Here is a 12,743-nt window from a genome sequence, read left to right as displayed (position 1 = left end):
TTTTAAAGCAGACAGAAAGGAAATGGCAACTTGCATAGAATGGGCCTCCATTTCTATCAGTAAGATAGCTGGTAGAAAAAAAATGATTCCCTAGACATTATGATTAGACCCTCCTTGAAATTCAAGATTTTGAAAATATCTACATAATTAGTCATTCTGTATTGAATTATAAGATTTGAATTATATTTAATAATTGGCTTTCTAGTAAGTAATGGTATATTTTCCCTGAATGAGTAACACAATTTGTTTTTGTTTGTTAATTTTATTTTTATTTGTTTAAATTTAAAGGAAAATTGCACTGGAGAACTAATGCATTTAATAATTTCAGTGAAATGTTATAGTAGAAAGAATATAGTTTTGGAACTAGACAGACCTGGGTTTTAAGTTTTCAATCTTCTATTTACTACCTACCCGGACCTGGGCAGAAGTTTCGTAATTATTTTTAAGCCGTGGTTTTCTTGTGTGTGGAATAGGGAGATGCTTCCTTTAGGAACATTTTGAAGATAAGAGATTGTGTATGTAAAAGCCCTACTACAATACCTGAAACAGGAAATGAGTTTATTTAATATGGGTTTCACATACCAGAGTAATTATTTTCAGTAGTGTGGTGGTGATAATGGTTTTTATAGATGTTTATAAAAAAAATAGATTGTTGAAGTTTTTTACACGGCCTAGATAAGTGGTGGTTGTTGTCGTTGTTCTTCCATCCAGCTGTGAAAGGTAGGTCTACAAAAAAGTTTCAAAATTATTAAGAAACATAATTACTAGTATTTGAAACGGTTATTATTAGTTTTATAGGAAGCTTATTCTCTTCAGATATAATGTTCTCAATATCAAAAACTTGATTTAAGTAGTATAGTTTGTATTTACTATATTTATGTTTTGTAGAATAGAATGTAAAATCAATTAATATTCTTTTAGTGTAAAATCTAATTTTGTCTGTATTGAAATCCCAATTGCAATAAAAATCTTCAGACTAGTGATATCACACAATGTTCCTTTCCCTTTTGGCAAGTGTGAATTTAAGAATACATTTTTAATCTCCATTTTGCCATAGAAGGGTTAAAAAAAGAGCATATAGAGGTCTGCTTAAATTTACTATTTATCTCCATAGGACCTAACTTAATAGAGTACTGGTAGTTTCTTACACATGACCATCCAGAATATTTGAGAGAGTAGTTTTAGGACTACTGGAAGTGAGCCAACAAGGATTGATTCATTTCCAGAGGAAATGCTAAGGCTATCCTTAAAAGCATGATGGAGGTTATACTGTTTTAGAAAAAATTAATTTCTCTTTTTTAAAATAAGTTTACAAAATAAATGAGATTCTGGGTGTCTGTTTTTTAAGCTTCATGTGAATGATTCTGTCCTGACTCTTGGCCTCATTAAGAAAATGTAATGGAAAACCAAAAAATTTTTATAAGGGCAACTTAGTTTTCTAGCTGGTTATGAAGTTTTTTAAAAACTGTGTTTTGAGACTCATCATTTCTGATATGAGTAATTCACATTTATGAATTTATGCCATAAATATTTTTTACTTTTATTTTTTGACAGTTTTTAAAAAATACTTTATTTTGTAGAGCAGTTTTAGGCTCACGGCAAAATTGAACATGAAGTACAGAGTTCCCATTATACCCCTACTTCCTAACCCCACACAAGCACAGCTTCTCCCACTGTCAGCATCCCTCACTGGAGTGGTACCTTTGCTACAGTCGATGAACCTGCCCATATATTCTTAATAAGGGAAAAGTTTGGGAGGTAATAGGAGTCTTTCTTTATTTCTTTTTTTGTTTGTTTTTACTAAATTTAGAGTATTTTAGGTAGGTCAGTTCAGGCTACACTCTTACATGGAATTCTTACTACACCTTTGGTCCTTCATTTTATAAAAATGACAATTACTAAGAAGAATAAGCATGAAAAATGGTAAATTTCTTTTTTTAATAGGAGTACTTCTCCATTTCTATGCTATGATCCTCTCTTTATACAACTTGTGACTACTTCTTTGGTTTAAGGAAACTCAATTCTACTTTTAATAAGCTCTTTTAAATTTGTTTGTGGCCATGAAAATATAAATATATTTTTTTGAAATAGAAAAGTTGCTTGAATTTTTCAAAAGTTTTTTGCTTTAAGTTCTCCATTCTTAAGTTTCTGAGCTCTCTGATAAAAGTCCTCATCCATTTCTGGTTATGGCCCTTTCATGCCAGAGCACTTCCTGGAACACATAGTTACAACACAAATCTCAAAATAATATTATTGAATCTTAAATTTTCTAGAAATTTGAATTTCAGTGTATCATATTTAAGATGATTATTATGGTCTCCATAGTGGCTGCATTTGTCACCTTTAGCGTGATTACTGTAAAGTCCTGAGTGTGCATTGGCATTTTGTTGATTTTGTAGATCTGAATCAATTTACAGTGGTGTATAGACTGAATTTATGACCATTTACACAGTTGATTCAGGCTGACTGGCTGTTTGTAGAATAGGACTGATGTGACTACATTTACTCACTATTTTTGGTTATAAATAAATCTGGTAGTTAAAAATTTGGGGTTTAGTACATGTATGTAAGTGTGTTTTAATCAAAACAACCTATCGTATAAGACATTATTATCTTTTGGGAAGAAGTTTCGGATACAAATTTTCTTTGTGTTTTGCCTTTTCTGTTTTCTCTTGGGGAATGAAAAACAAATTTAGAACAAATCAGGCTATAAAATTTTGAAATTGGTTACATAGATTATTTCATAGTCTGAATGAATGATTGAATTAAAAATATTCTAATCTATAGCTTTTGGGTAAAAGTGATAATTTTTGTCAAATGGAATAATTGTGCTGATAAGATGTAAGGTAAAAGTAATTATTTTAGAAAATTCTATTTGGACTTTATTTTTTGAGTGATTTTTGTCTTCACATATTGAAACTTTTTGGTACTTTAAAATCAGGGTGCTAGTGGATGAAAAGTTAAAAGTGATCAATTCACAATGATAAAATTATACTTGTATAGTTACTGAATATGTTAGTTTTTGCTAATTAAATATTTTTTAAATTAAAAATCATGTCCTTTTTAATAGTTTCACTGGTTGTACTTAAGGTAATTTGATGTACTGTAAAACATAGTAACATTCTTTGATTTTGAGCATTTCTAATATAGAAATATAATCAAAGTTAAACACAAAATACCTTATTTCCTTCCTTAATTAATATCCTGTTTTTTAAAGTTTTACCCCTTCTGTTCAGAATTTTCAGGTTAATGTTGATCCCTAACAGATTAGGATGGGTAGGGTTTATTTAGCCTTAGTTTCCTTGAACCAGCAACACACATTGGAGGAAATATGATAGGAAAAGCAGGACAAATACATCGTCCTGAAGGATTCAGGGTTGTATATAAATTCTAACATTTGGAATGTGGAATGTATAATATTCTGTATCCCTTCCACAGATTAAAATAAGTGTAGAGAATTTACAATTTGAAAAAATTCCCATTTTAAGTAGATTAGATGATTTCTGAATCTTCATCAAGAAACCAAATGTTGCAGAATTTGGAGTCACTGAAACCTTTTATTCAATTGCTTTTAAGAGTTCAAAGTTAAAAAAAAATAATGATTTCAGTTCAGCAAATCTGATTTTTTCCTTTCAGAAATGTTCATTGCCTATATTTTATAATCAACCCGTATATTTTAACACCAGGATAGTGCTGCATTAGTCCAGGTAAGAAGAGCAAAGACAAAACAAAAATTTTCATTAAAAAGGAAGTCCTTGATCTCCTGAGAATGCAGTAGAGACTAGCATCAGAGGCTTCCTCTGCATTTTTAATAGGCCATTGGTCTCTATTAGGTTCTATATTGGTCTTTCATTACCTTTTTCTTTTTTAAAAATCTCTGCCTCTCCCCAGAGTCACTTGAAACAAAAACATTATAATTTTTTCTCTTTTTTTACTTAGGCTTTTTTTGTCTCAGGTTTTCAATGCTGTTTTTAAAAGTTAAAAAATGCTACTAACAAGGAGCTGATGATGCTATGGTGCAACTAACAAGGCACACTAGTATAGTAGTCACAGCTGATTAATAAAATGAGAGTCCCTTCCTTTTCCTTTTGTTCCCTCCCCCCAAAACAAATGGTGAATTTGAATAAAACATACATCATTTGCATAGAAAGTTATGTAATGATGCCATATAGAGTATAATGATTTCCTAAAACCTTGTATTTAAAGTAACCTGAATTACAATGAGAGATAAACAGAATATTTACCCATCCCTTATGAGCTGCTGCTGATATGTAAATTTATTCTTCTACTTTGCACAAATATACTTTTGAGCTACTGCTTAAACACTTTGAGGTCCTTAGTCAAACAGTTTTAATGATGCCTCCAATATTATGAAAGTGTGACATTTGATGAATGTCTCATATAGTTTTGATATCTAGGCACATGTCAACAAAAAAAATTGAACATTGGTTTGTCATGCAACACCTAGATAATTTATAATTTTACTGTTTATATCCATCTTGACATTTTTTATCTGCCAAAGGCAGGTTTCATTTGGAATCTTAATCTGAGATTTATTTGGTGGATCTGGAAATCATAGCTAGGGTTCCCACAGGAAATGGTCCATCTACCAACAGATTAAATGGCAGTCCTGCAGTTGTTAGGGGAGCTCTGCATTTAACACACATGCATACTCATTCAGTCAGCACTGGGGAGAAAAATTAAAGTAGTAACCCAGGTTTAGGAACAATGTAGCTAAAAAGTCCCATATTTGCTGAATGACAAAGGGTTATATAGCAGCATTTCATTTTATTATTCGTGCTTGAATTTCTTGTTTGCTCTGTTGAGTCTGCTGACGAATACTAATAAATGCCTGCAACAATCCAGACGAGAGATGCCTGGCAACAAAGCTATGCGGTGGACCTCCCTGATCTTCTCCAGTTCACAACCTGACCTTTTGAAAAATTGGCTGGGCTAAGCCGCAGAATTTGGGTGTAATGGTTATTGTTAACTCCAGCTTTAGGATTTATTAATTTGTGTGATCAAGACTTACCTATACTTCAAAGTTTCAAAAGACCAAATACAATCATCCATCCATTAGAACTAACATTGTGTTTCAGTGATTTCCACTTGGTATCTGACTGGTGATTCTTCTGTTTTGTTTTCCAAATCTAAAAATGTTCTTAAGTAAAATGAAAGGCACATATAAAGAAATAGGTTTTTTTCCTCTCTTTACAATTGTTATTGGAAAAGTTACCTTCCATAAATGGTTTATGGAATTGTTGAATTCATAGATAATTAGTATGTGTTCATACTTAGTAATCAAAAGAATATATAATTATGAAACCTGTTTTACTTGCAGTGGTAGAAATTTAAGACTTACCTAGTTGATTCATATTTTTAATTACTTTATATAAATTATTCTTATAACAGGAAAATTGAAAAGGTTAGAAATATATAGTAAGTAGCCAAATAGTTCATATCACTGGGGAAAAAAGAGAATAAAGAGTACCGTTGTGTTAGTTAATCTAATTTTAAGATAGTTTTCACAATCATTTTAGCTTAAATGATATTTGCAATGGTTTAAATAGGGTGATATAATTTTTACAAAACATTAATTTATGCAATATGTTCATAAGTTAGGCAGTGTAAGGTTTAGGCAATTACACTATTATACTGTGTTCATGGCCTTCATTTGATGAAAGACGTTAAAATTTAGAAGCTGAAACATTACAGCAGAACAGTTCTTGCACAGAAGTGTGTTGAATGAATATTGATATGTTCATGACTATTTCAGACTTGAAACAAAAACTTATAAAAATTTGGTGTAGTACTACCACTTTAGTTTTTTTTAATAATAAAACAAATAACAAAATTCCAGTAAAGTGATTTCTATGACTAGTCAGTGGATAATTTGTAACATGGTACACTAAGCCTTTGAATTGTCTTAATCACAGATGAAATAACCTCACCAGTTCTTTTTGACATGTTTGTTTAGGGATACAACCATGTATGGGAATGTAAAGGATATAGTTTATTTTGAATTCATGTCCAAATGAATAAATTATTGACATTCACAGGTTTCATGATTTTCCAGGTTAACAAAGCTTTATCAAGCCTTATTTCAAAATCTTATAGCTATATCCAGGCTCTCCCCCATCACATGTTTTTGACTTCCCCTCAATATATATAATACACCTTATCAGAATCACATAAAACTCTGTATCTTTGCTTTTCAACGTAACAGCCAACGGCTACATGTAGTTTTGGATGCTTGAAATGTGAGCAATGAGAATACAGAACAATGAAAATGAAAGTTATAGTACTTTTTTTCTTCTTCTTATGGCTGGTCAAGCCGAAAAATAAATTGAAAACCCCCTGAGAGAGAGTATACAGTATCCAGGTAACAAGTTTGCATATTTTAAGCCAAGGATCCAAAAGTTACCTGATTTCTTGTGACTCCTAAATTAGAATCTCTGTAGGATAAGTACCTGTGATCTACTAGCTATGATCCTGATCATATCTAATATCATGTACCAATATGGTAGTGTTCAAATTATGTTACAGAAACATGTTATTTAAATTTCTTATTTTCCTGCCATGGGATTGAATTTACAGAAATATACTCTTAGTTTTCTTTCTATGAGGTTGAATTTTCTTTCAGGATCTTTCTCTAATGTCAGGATTTCTGAATTTTGAAGTTCTGTTACTTTTGTAACTTATTAGTTTTATAATCTTATACAAACTTTATTAAACCATTATGTATTAACTACAAGTTTTAACCTTAAGTATTTTCTCTTTTTTGTATGTTTTTCATTGAACAAAGTAGCATTTTATTTATTTTCCATGTTCATGTCTTCTGTTCTTTTAATAAGAAAATTTTTTCTTACTATATTTTATTTATTCTTATTACATTTTAATAAGAAAATCTTACTTTTAGCTAAGTAGATTCTTGCAAATAATAATAGCTAACATTTATTGAGTGGTATTGTGTACTGACACTTTTCCAAGAGATTATATAATTTAAATAATTTAATACTCATAATAACCTTTTGAGGTAGGTGCTTTTATTATGTGCTTTTTACTGATAGGGAAATTGATGAGAGGTTTAGTAATTTGGTAAAGGTCATACAGCTGTGTGGTAGAGCCAGAATTGAAACTCTGCAGTCAGTCTTCAGAGCCCATGCACTGTGGTTCTGCTTGGAAACTCTAAATACACCAGTATTCTACTTGGAAGGTCTAAACTTTGCTCTTGTACTGACTCATATTAAGTGGAACCACTATGATATGGCAGAAGTTTCTGATGTCCTCCTTTTATGTTTGGGGAGAGAAAAGCCCATATATGCATCTGTGTGGAAAACTAACTGTCCCACACACATAAAGGAAGCAAATAGTCGGAAATATTTAGTAAAGGGAAAAAAGAATATTTATACACACATACAGATAGATAATCTATGTGTAACTCAGTTAAGGAATTGGTTAGGAGCCACTAGCTGATGCTGTGTTGAAACTAATGTTTGTTTAGAAAAATTCTTCACCATTGAAAAAAAGACATTTGTTTAAAATGTGGGACTACTATAGTACTTCCATCATGAAATCAAATTTACACTTATTTAATAGCAAAAAGTGTCATATCATTTCGATGTTTTTACATAATGTAGTGATAGACAATATACAAAAGAAGCAATAAATATGAGGTTTTTGTTCTTTTTATATTTATAAAATCAGATGCTATGATATAAGTAATAACCTTTCCAAAAAAAGAAAAGATAGAGTGTAAAGAAGTGGTGACCAATTATGTTAGCAAGTGTCAGCACATTAACAAATTGCTTCCTTTATGGTTCATTTTAGATACAAGTGCCCCTGAGTAGCACCTGCATCTGAAGGAGAGAGATCCATTTATTCAAATGTACCTGCCTATAGCACCTCCATTCCTCTTTCTCTTTCTGCCACTGAGCTCTCAGGTACCTGAGATGTTGCTATTCTGAGTAACCCCTGTAGGATCCCTAGAGACAATTCTAGCTCAACCACTCTGAAGAAACAGCTCTGTAAACAGTATTGACCCCACAGGGGACCATCAAATCCATTTACACAGATACCAGTTGTCACAAACTATTTACAAAGCCAGACAGAACAAAATTCCCCAGCCTCTAAGAATCCCTATTTGATTCTAGCCACCTCCTCACTTCTATATAGTAGTTGTGAAATAACAGTTATTTTTGGCCATGAGTTATGATTTCTTGGGTAGCATCAATTTAACTGAGTATATTCAATTAATTCAATTCAGTCAGTTTAACTGACATTAATGTATAATTATCTGGAGAATTGAACTCAAAAGGGATCCTAAAGCTTTCTTTACTAGGTTAGGAAATAGTATAATGCTGTTAATTTTCTAGACTAAGGAACTGAGAATTTAGTAGCAACGCTAACGTTGGGATAGTTGACAATAGTAATACCTCCAGGAGTAAAGGGAGAATTTGTTAGATCTTGAAAATGATCCATTGGAAACAGTATGAAAGTCACTAGGGAGATACAGGGTCTTCAAAGCATATAATACAGCTGGCCTAGGCACATGTATTAAGTATTAGGATTCTAAAAAGTCTTTACTAAATTTACCCACTTTGCCCAGATGAATAAACTGTCTCTAACAGTAGCAGTAGGTGGCATTTGAGGAATAGTGAGTAATAATCTTCCATAACATCATTTTCAAATGGTCACAGGATAGGTTTACATGGCAGTGATAGCATTAAATAATAATAGCAAAAATTGGGGAATATATTTGGTTTGAAGTGGTTAAAATTCTTATGTCCAAATAATGCAGTGTGCCTGCAGAAGAGCAAATAAATAAAGGGATTGATAGTTGTCATAAAAAATTTCCTGTTATTTGAGAAAAGAAAGTTAGATTTCATTGAATTATGAAGAAGAGATTAATAACTTATTCTATAAGTTCCTATGGAGAAATGAATTTAAATAGTATTAATTCTGTTAGTCATAATGATGGAACAATTAACAATGACATTGATTCAACACTGAAGCAAATTACTAAAGAAAGTTACAGAGTTTCCATTTCAAACCATATGAGAGAGATAGAGAACAATCAATAGAATAGTTTTAGTTTAAACTTTCATCTGCTTAGAGATGAATTTGAATCAGAAGTGAATTGTTCTTTAAAACATTTATCTTATCTTTCTATTCGAATAGTGTATGAAACAGACCTATAACTTCACTTTTTGTTGCATTTTATTGGTATATTTCTAATGCAATTTTCTTTCAAGTGATGGGGTAATACAACATCTCAACTAAAGCTTTTAGTGGCATCATCCTGTTATCACTTGACAAAAGTCCTTCTTCTGGGACTGGAGTTTAGGAAAAATAATTGAAGACTGAGTTAGAGTAACTAAATACTATTGTATTCTCTTAGTTGGAGGAGGTACTAACTCAGAAATTGAATTTAAGTTGAGCTGTGAATAAGATAAAGAAAATTTGGTAAAATGAAGTGTGATACAGCAGTATCTTAAAATTTGACTTGAAAAGTCGAAGTGTTTCATGCCAGCAACTTACTCAAATGTTTCAGAAAAAATTATGTATGTGTAGGTAGACAGACATAGAATAAATAATAAAGCAAGCGTGGTAAAATGTTAACATTGAGGAATCTGGATGAAGGGTGTATAGTAATTCTTTGTACTATTTTTGCAACTTTTTTATAAGACTGGAATTATTTCAAAGTAAAAAGATAGAAAGAAATGACTGTTAACTAACATCAGTCAGCTTTCTCATCTGGCTCTGTCTTCTTTAGCATGTTTATGCAGTCAGTGAAGTCTTTTGCATTTGTCTTTCATTTCTCCTCTCCATTTCTTGCCATTTTTCTGAATGACTTCAGTTTCTTGAAAGATGGCACTCCCTGTACCCTGATACCTTGATTTCCTCCTCTCCAAGTACCTTCATCATCAATCTATTTAATCAACACATTCCCAGGTCTACCACATCTTGGAATTCGTCTTTACAGTGTTACTCATTTTACAAGTTTTCACTCCTCAACTATAGCATCTTGTCCTTCCAGAACAACAAATGTCTTTGTGTTTTTCCTAAAGCTATTTCTTCTCTTCTGTGCTCATTCTTCCTGTTGTCTTATTCTTATAGTCTGTCAACTTTCTCTTTACTTCACCAAGCTCAAACTCTTTGACAGTTCATTACTTTGCATATTTCTGCTTGTCCTGTTTTGGAACAAATGCCTTTGTGAAATCTTCCGTAGTCTTCCAGTAGAGCGTCCAAAAAACAGACCGGAAGGAAAATTTTATAAATCAGCTTTGTTTACTCTAAAGTAAAATTAAATTCTCAGTGGAAGAGTATGGATAGTTGTAGAGCAGGTTCCAAATATCTGGTGAACAGTTTCAGTTAGGAATCTAAAAGCTTTTGCTACAGAGCAAGGATAGAAACATCCAGAAATGGAGCCAAATCATACAGTATGAATTCTTCAAAAATATTAAACATTTAACATTAAAATCCAGAAGTGTGTTAGAACTTGATGAGTTTATTTTGATAATACTTCAGGGGGTTATAATTAGTAGGATACCGGAGGGATCAGTAAAGAGCCCTCTTATTGGGAAGGTTCCATGTCTGCTCTCAGTTTGGAGAATATACTGCAGTCACAGGATAAAAGACAGTGATTTACCAAGAGTTCAGGGATCATGAAATTTGACATTAGGTAAGCTGAAGTGAGAAAGAGAGCTGTAAATCTAGTAACCAAATAACAATATAGTTATCAGGGATGGGGTAAAGTAAGCACTCACAGGTTAGAAATAAAAAACTGAAAGAAGAGAGATGCTGCACTAGACCCAGAAATAGAGAGTTGAAAACATGGGACAAGTTGCAGATAATGGTAAGTTTGGTCTCAAAAACAGGTCACAGAGTCAAGACTTAAGATTCTGAAGCAATTGATAAGGTGTTGTCATGGGGAACTGGGGGCTTTTTCTAGCTGGCAATGCTCCTTGGCTTATCCTTTTACCTTTTGGAGAATCTTTGTACCTCATAAACTGGAGAATAGCATAGAGCCTAATAGTTATCTTCTGATATGCCCCTGGAGACAACTTTTGTTATTTTGATACTGTTTTCCATAACTATTTATAATTTTCTTTCTTTGAATTGCCTATAAAGTTATATGTTAGTGTTAAAAAAGCATGGCCTGTTAATGATAGTGGTATTCCTTAGTGTCCATTTATAAAATTTTATAATACCTCATTCAGATTTGGGGGGCACTAATACCAGCCTATTCTAGAAAAGTAGCATGATGAATATCTAAAGCAAATTAAGTGTTTGTTTTGTTTTGTTTTGTTTTTTGCGGTACGCGGGCCTCTCACTGTTGTGGCCTCTCCCGTTGCGGAGCACGGGACGCGCAGGCTCAGCGGCCATGGCTCAGGGGCCCAGCCACTCCGCGGCATGTGGGATCTTCCCGGACCGGGGCACGAACCCGTGTCCCCTGCATCGGCAGGCGGACTCTCAACCACTGCACCACCAGGGAAGCCCAAATTAAGTGTTTTGAAATGTCAAGAATCAACAAATAATATTCAGATACCTATATTTGTTAAAGTTTAAAACAAAATATAATGAAATTTCATAGATACATCACAGTATGTAATTATGATAGCACTTTCTCCCAGTTTATTCCCACAAACACGGGGAAATAGAGAGTAATTGACCAAAAATGAATGGTTTCTGATCTAGCATTCAGCCACCAATAAGATAATGTCCAGGACTTGGAGTTTATGACTGGCTCTACCTAATTTCAGCATATATGTAAGCAAAGAATTTCTTCTTAAAGAATGAGTACCTTATTTATGTTTCCCATTTGTTTTTACTCTAAAACTACTCTTCTTCTGCCTCAAAGGGATTTTAAGTTTGTCAAGTTAAAGAAGGCATCATCAACAAGTAGGTGAGATTCATGAGATTCACCTGCTTTTAAAAGTTGAAGAATTATTTCTGTTGGAAATAATAAAAGTCCTAGTTATAATCAGTACTTGTGCCTGTTGATCTGATTTACTGGTTAAAGGAGTTTGTTTTGTGTACTTGCTTGTGTGTCATTTTCTCCCCAGAATTTCACTGTAACATCAGATATATACTCTTCCTTTGAAATAGCTATTATTTACTAGTTACTGCTTAAAATAACTAATATTTATGAGATAGCCAGGCATTACAAAATATACTGTAGTGTATAATACATATCTGATAAAATGGAAGTTAAAAATAATTCTCCTTATATTATTTCCATTTTTATATGATGATGATTACAAAAATAATAGCTAACACTTAATTGATGTGCCAAACACTAGGCCAGGCACTTTGCATTCATTAATTCTTAATTCAGTTAATCCTTACAACAACTCAAGTAAGTACTGTTATGTGTCCATTTTGCAAACCAGAATCTGAGGTATGGAAGGGTAAAGTAATTTCCCCAAAGTTATGTGCTTGGCAAAACCAGAATTTTAACTCAGTCCAATACCCAAATTCCATGCACATTATCATTTCACTGTAATCAGTTAACTTATTGCATCCTATTTTTCAAAATCTAGCAAAGAAAAGTTAATGTAGAAAATAATAATCTCTAAGTCAGTGGTTCCCACCCTTGATTGTATACTGGAATCATGTGATCACTCCCAGAGATTTTGGTTTAATTAGTAGAAGATGTGGCCTGAGCTTGAGGATTTTTAAAAACTCCTCAGCTGCTGTGCACTTAAGGTTGTAAACCACTGTCCTAAATGCCCACTGAC

At 32.6% G+C, this 12,743-nt stretch overlaps 1 protein-coding gene across 3 annotated transcripts in view; it reads left to right on the top strand.

The window, feature by feature from the left end:
• Positions 1-12,743, top strand: part of MIPOL1 (mirror-image polydactyly 1) — a 305,508-nt gene that overhangs the window by 73,708 nt on the left and 219,057 nt on the right. The window lies entirely within an intron of this gene.

Source organism: Grampus griseus (assembly GCF_964374135.1).
Source record: "Grampus griseus genome assembly, chromosome: 2".
Lineage (NCBI taxonomy): Eukaryota > Metazoa > Chordata > Mammalia > Artiodactyla > Delphinidae > Grampus > Grampus griseus.
This window is presented reverse-complemented; position numbering and strand designations above follow the sequence as displayed.